Genomic DNA, 7,320 nt, shown 5'->3' on the forward strand with positions numbered 1-7,320 from the left:
GATGGAGATCACCAAGATGTTTACTGGGAGAGCTCTTTTCTGTCATGAGTATTCTGCTTCGAAGCAGGCCTAGATGTCGTGATACTTGAACATGCTCAAGACTGAGATTTGACAGTTTGTGTCTACCCAGCAATATGGTACCCTCTTTGAGCTTTAAGATGCCACGTAGAGATGGGAGATTGAGATTGAGATTCAGACGAGGGAGGAGAGGCAGGATCTGGTTCAGCTACAGCCTACAAGAAATCGGTTCAAGCCCGCCGTTTCATGATCTAGAGGTCAGAGGGGCCGCACTTGTTACAAGTACAGGAAGGCTCATGAGGACGTTTGTCGATCAGCTTCTGGGTGCCACAAATATGGCAGGGAGGGCCATGTTTCCTGGGATTATTGTCAACAGACCCCAGTACCGAGCACTAGGACTTGCTACCACTGTGATCAGGTTGGAGATGTAAAGGCCAACTATCCATTGCTCGCAACGAGACAAATACAAGATCCACTCTGACTACCTTGAGGATTATAGATTTATGAAAGGTGAGAGTTGAGACCCCAAAGGCCAGGGGTTGTGTTTTTCAGCTTACAACGGAGGAAGCCAAGGCGGCTCCTGACGTTATTACTGTATGTTCTCATTTTTATTTTGTCAAGTTATTTTATTATATGTTTATGATTGTATGATTGTTTTTGAGATGCTATGTATGGTTTATCTAAGACTCCACCTAGAAATCAGAATTTTCCTTCATGTTGATCTAGACATTATATTTTGAGAATCTTCATATGCCATTTTGTATACCGAGAGTCATGCTTAGAGGATATTCGGGTGAGCCGGTTTTAGGACTTCGATGTGGGATACATCGACCAATGACAGAACAAGCCTTAAATGGAGGAATTCCAAAATCCTGTTCAATTTTGGTGGTTTCAGCAAGGAATCCAATGAATCCGCAAGGTAGGCATGCCGGATTTGAATGCAGGACTCGTAGGGATCTTTCGTGGTTGTAAGGAAATGAGGGATTGGTATGATTGTGAGTGTAAAATTGGTGGTCGTCAATTTCATTCCTTCAGGATGATTGATTTCATGTTTTCATGGGAATTTCTCTATTGTATGTGGGCCATGGGATTAGCTATTCACCCGTTTTTACAGTTGAGATATTTGTTCTCCGTTATCCGTTAAAGATGCCCGAGGACCTTAAAGTGGAATCAGTGGAAAGTGCTTGGGGATATTGAGTTTGTAGAGATTATGGTGTGTGTTTATCTGATTTTGGAGTGTGTGTGTGTGTGTTCGCTAGGATTGGCTGGTCATGGAATGCTAGTTCTTGTAAGCTCAGGTTGTCGACAACTTTGAGTAGTAAGGTTGCGAGATAGTTTGGAAATCCATCGATTTCGTGGATGGCGAAGCGCAGTTGAATAGAAGTGGGGGAGAACCATTTGGATTAAGTGAATGATTCTAGAAAAGGAACAAGGATTCAGGTTTCCTTTCTGATTTCATGTCGCATAAGTAGGGGTATGGAGGTTATATGATTAGGATCAGGTTGAGGGTCGTGTTAGAGCCTCTCTGAGTGTTCTTGGCTGATAAAGGATTTGGGGTTCGAAGCATAACCCGAACACCTGACCAAGGTATATTCGGGTGAGGTTTCGAGTCATGATTGATTATGGAATGGTATGGTAGTAGTGTTGTAAGATTAAGGGGTAGCAGTAGCATTCACTAGTTTGGAGGGTAATGATAGTAGTGTTGTAAGACTGCAGAGTGGCATGTAGCATTCACTCGGTCAATGAGCAGTTGCGGGGATGTCGTGAACCTACAATTAGGCTCGTAGTTTCTCTAGGTAAGATTATCCCATGGTAGGATGGGTTGTGAGACTGTGGTAGGAACACATCATACATGGGATTGAGGAAGGTTGTAGGCCATTTGGGGGTGATGTAAGACTATAACTGGGCAGGTAGCATTCACTTAGAGAACAATGTACTATCTAGCACGCGTGTGATTGTTGGTTATGTTGGCAAAAGGGATAGGATAGCTTTTTCCAGCCAGACTCTTGGTCGGAGTCTCGTGGTAAGGTCGCGTGAGAGGCTATCAGCTTCAGCAACCAGTTGGATGTAACACCCGTGTTTCTAGGCTAGGCATTAATAGTCTAGGTTAACCTTTGTAACTCATTTTGAAGAAATGAAAAGGAATTATGTGAATATTATGTGAATTATGTGTTTTATGCTTAATTACTAGAATTTAATTAATTAAGAATAAAAATGAGCGTCGAAAATAAATATTAGATAAGGCCGATATCTATTAAGAAAATTGTAGTGGTCGTGACAAGGATTATGGATATATAAAGAATACCGAAATCCGAGTTATAACGAAGAAGTTATGACCTGCCGAATATCGTAAAAAGTGAGTTTTTGATAAACTACTTCTTAGCCTTAGTAATCTAAATGAAAGTCGTAGTGTTCGTCAAACCGAGAGTATGTATAAAAAGAACTCCCAAATCTGACTTCGTATGAGGAAATTATGATTTTTCTAAGTTTCAGCTTAGCAGTAGACAGCTAAAAACTCAAATTTTAGATCGAGTGATTTTCAGCCGACACAAACTAAACGAGAATCGAAGGTCTCGTAAATAGTAGTACAACGGTAAAAAGACAGACGAAAACGGACGTCGGATGAAGAAGTTATGAATTTTTAACGGATTTCCTGTCCCGGTCTGTTAAAAATAATAATATAAAAATTAAAGTCAAAATTAGCCGACGAAGTATAAACAAAAGTTGTAGAGCGTAATTTTACCTACGCGTGCATATAAAGAACGTCAAAAACGGAGCCCGTATGCGAAAGTTATGGATTTTAGAAGTTTTGGCACAAAAATCGAGAAAAAAATATCAAATTCGAGAAATTTCGCATGGAGGGACTTCGGCCATGTCACATTCGCTCCATGCGTGCCATGTGTCCGAAATTGCTGAGTCACCGAAGCCAGCTGGCGAGGCGTGTCGCATTCCCTGGCATCCGAAGTGCGGTCCAGTAGGAGTCCGACGCGTGCCCTTTCTTGCGTGTCCGAGCTTCGCATGGTGCGCCACGACCCCCCTCGGACCATAGACCACGGTCCAATCAGAGGCCAGCAGCTGGCCCCTCTCACGTGCGAGCCATATGCATGCCTTCGCCTCCTGCTGCCACGTGCCTTCGCTGCTGACTCACCCTTCTCGGCCGACGTTCGGACCTCGCCTATAAATACAAGGCTTGCGAGATTACCCGGGTAAAATTGGATTTTTGCCATTTTACACCCCTCTTTCAATATCTTTATCATTTTGACTTCCCCCAAAGCCCCGACATTATAACAAACACCCAAAACATGTCCCGAAGTGCCCGGAGAGCCCGAGAAATTTATCTTTTCGGTTTTGAAGCCCAACCCTCGTAGAGCCCGGTTTCTCAATAAAACTACCGGTTTTATTAGAAACGACCGTTTTAGGAAACGAAGTGCTGCCCGATTATCATTAAATCAAGTGAGTGTGTAGTCACTTTCACCTTACACATAAATATGAAGTATTTACCTTAAAATACGTGCTATGTGTAATTATATTAATTGTTTATTTGAGGTGACTGTTGAATGGATGTTTTATACAAGTTTTAAACTGTATATGTGTTTTATCTGCAAATATGTTGGGTAAAACATGGGTAGACGAAATAGTCTATGTGTGTTAAAATGGTGAGAGGCCTCGATGTTGTTGTTGTTGTTGTTGTTGTTGTTGTAGTCGTCTAGCGGAGTGTAGATGACGACCACGAACCTTTCTAGACAGTCCAGTGGCACACTAGCAGGTTTGCAACTTGTAGGTGTTGGTGAACTAAATGCCCATTGGCGTACTTCATCCCCCTCATGGTTGCCTTTAGGACATGTATGGCTGAGGAGTCCCCTTAGCAGTAGTGTCCATCCCGATGATATTCCGTAGGCTAGGTCCCTTGTGATAGGTGTTTAGGGACGTGAAGTGAGGATAACGGGAATAGATAATCAGGGTTATAGTTGATTGGTGAACATAATAAGTTTATTATTATTGTGCGTTGAAAACACTATATGCTCACCAGGCTCCCAAGCCTGACCCACTCAGCTTTTTATGTTACAGGTAGTGGACCCCGAGCATAGTCGGATGATGATGAGAGATTTTTGGATTATAGGCCAGTAGTTGTAAATAACTGTTGTAAGGCTTATAATGCCTTGTTTATGCTTTTGATCTGTATCGGAACATGACATCCCGAGGTTTTGATATAAAAGGAAATTATATATTTCTTAAAGAAAGATTTTGATAAACTTTTATCATGTTTTGTTTTGGGGACCAATTCCGCAACAACTTTTAAAAGGATTTCTCTGATTTTATTTTAAAAGCATAAATTAAATCGATCTTTTCTGGCCGAGAAATTAGGGGATGTCACAGTTGGTATCAGAGCATTAGTTTAAGTGAACTAAGAAATTGTAGGATTTCTAGACTTAAACTTAGAATGCTAAGTGATGATTGTGAGATGAGTGTCTACCATATTTTAGACACGAGCACTAGTTTATTTTAGGAAAGATGCCTAAAATGCTTTTATGTGCTAAATGCTATATGTTTTCCATATATGCCATTATTTGTTCGGATCTATGGTCTGTTGCCGACCGGATCTGGAAACCTTATGTGTGTAGGATTCTAAGCGTACGATTACGATATTAGAACTAACATATAAACGTTTCGGAGTAATAAGGGAATTGAAATATCTATCAAGGATAAAGACCTAAATTCGCCTTATTCGGTATATAGATTATAATGGCAAGAACCCGAAGTGGAGCGGTAAATGCAAATAGAAACCAACAACCTCAACCCCAAGTGGTGGAACAGGTGCCTATAGCAGGAGCTGCACCAGAACCCATCACCATGGCTGGAGTACGAGCCATGATTCAGACCATGTTGGCTGAACAAAGGGAGGAATTGAGGCAAATGTTGCTGAACAACAGGGATGAACCTTCAGTTTCTGTTGAACAGCGTGAATTAAATGACGATCGATCTGAAGAAGGAAACAACCGTAGATCTGTTGGTCATAGTGAACCGCTTTTGGTTGGGAGAAATAACCACGAGGATAGAGTGGAGAGAAATGGGTGCAAGTATAAGGACTTTATGACTTGCAAGCCATCAACCTTCACTGGAAAAGAAGATCCCGTCGGAGTAATGGATTGGATCTCGGAAATGGAATTGGCTTTCATGACATGTGGTTGCCAAGGCAAGTTACAAACCACATTTGCAGTGTGTCAGTTCAGGGGTAGTGCTGCTCGTTGGTGGAACACTCTGGGGAAAACCCTAAGCGAATTGTCAGTTCAGGAGCCGATCTCGCTTCAGGTACTTTTCTCGTAAACGAATTGCCTGCCCAAATTTTGTTTAATTTTAGAGCCAATTACTCCTTTATTTCGCATGAATTTGGTAGAAAACTAGCATTGCCTGTTGATAGACTAGTTAATGCTTTATTAGTCGAGATTGCTAGTGGCAAGTTTGTCCTACGGAGATTCGAAGCTTTTTAGGATTAGCTGGATATTATCGCCGATTTATCCAAGCCTTTTCTTCGATCGCGACTCCATTAACAGCTTTGACCCACAAAGTAGCTACTTATACTTGGAATGAGAAGCATAAGGAAGCCTTTGAGAAGTTAATGAAGAGATTGTGTGAAGCACCGATTCTTTCGTTACCTGAAGGAGTTGATGACTTCGCAGTTTATAGTGATGCCTCTGAAGTTGGGTTAGGTTGTGTTCTGACCCAAAGGGATAAAGTGATAGCATATGCATCGAGGCAATTGAAAGAGCATGAAAAGAACTACCGCACTCATGATCTGGAGTTGGCAGCGGTAGTATTCGCCTTAAAGATATGGAGGCACTATCTTTATGGTACTAAATGCAAACTTTTCACTGATCATAAGAGTCTTCAATATCTCTTTAATTAGAAGGAATTAAACATGAGGCAGCGGCGCTGGCTAGAATTACTCAAGGACTACGACTGTGAGATACTTTACCACCCTGGTAAAGCAAATGTTGTTGCTGATGCTCTCAGTCGGAAGGTAAATCTTGAAAAGAAAAGGCCAAGAGAGTTGAGAATTGAAGTTGTCTCGACAATTGTGGAAAGTATAAAGAAAGCTCAAGAGGAAGCTTTAGAGAAAAATGACCGAAAGGAGGAACGTTTGGGTAAAACGTTGGTGTTTGATACAAACGGTCAAGGATTGAAGGTATTCAAAGATAGGATTTGGGTACCTAAGACGGGAGGAGTAAGAGATCTTCTGATGGAAGAAGCTCACAAGACCATGTACTCGATTCATCCCCGCAGTACAAAAATGTATAGGGACCTAAAACCCTATTACTGGTGGCCGACGATGAAGCTCGATGTTGCTAAGCATGTGGCCGAGTGTGTAACATGTGCTAGGGTTAAGGCACAACATCAGAAACCGTATGGGAGTTTAGAACCTTTGCCTGTACCCATGGGTAAATGGGAAGACATCACTATGGATTTTGTGACTAAACTGCCCAGAACAAGGAACGGTCATGACATGATTTGGGTGGTCGTTGATCGCTTCACTAAGAGTGCGCATTTCATAGCAGCCAAGGAGAAATGGTCTATAGATAAACTTGCGAATTCTTACGTGAAGGAAATTGTGAGGCTTCACGGTGTTCTGTTAACGATTGTATCCGATCGTGACAGCCATTTTACCTCAAGGTTTTGGAGGAGTCTACAAGAGGAATTGGGTACCAAGTTGTGTTTAAGTACAACTTACCATCCGCAAACCGATGGTCAAAGCGAACGAACAATTCAAACGTTGGAGGATATGCTGAGAGCATGTACCCTGGAATTCCAAGGTAACTGGGATGAACACTTACCTCTAGTAGAATTTTCCTATAATAATAGTTTCCACTCGAGCATCAAGATGGCACCTTATCACGCTTTGTATGGAGAAAAGTGTCGAACGCTGTCATGTTGGCTGGAAGCTGGGGAAAAGCAGTTTATGGGACCTGAAAATAGTCCATCATACAAAATGGAGTTTGCTTTGCGTATTGTCCCAGATGAACTAGCAAAAATTGACAGCTACGCAAAGGGACTTCCATGGGAGTATGCGGTGCCAGTACATCAGGCACTTATTTTGGAGGCAGCTATCTGGGCTGCCAAGTCTGTTGAAGATATGATTAAGGGGAGAGCCGCCAGCAAGGTTGAAGTTGGCGAAAATAGAAAGTTTGAAGGAACTTCAGGTTCCAATAAAAAGAACAAATTCTCGAAGACTGGTTCGAGAAAATTCGGAGGAGGAGCCGAAGCCAAGTGGTGTGAAAATTGTAATAAGAAACATGCTGGGAAATG

This window comes from Lactuca virosa, chromosome 4 (genome assembly GCF_052849685.1).
Source record: "Lactuca virosa cultivar CGN04683 chromosome 4, Lactuca_virosa_CGN04683_v6, whole genome shotgun sequence".
Classification (NCBI taxonomy): domain Eukaryota; kingdom Viridiplantae; phylum Streptophyta; class Magnoliopsida; order Asterales; family Asteraceae; genus Lactuca; species Lactuca virosa.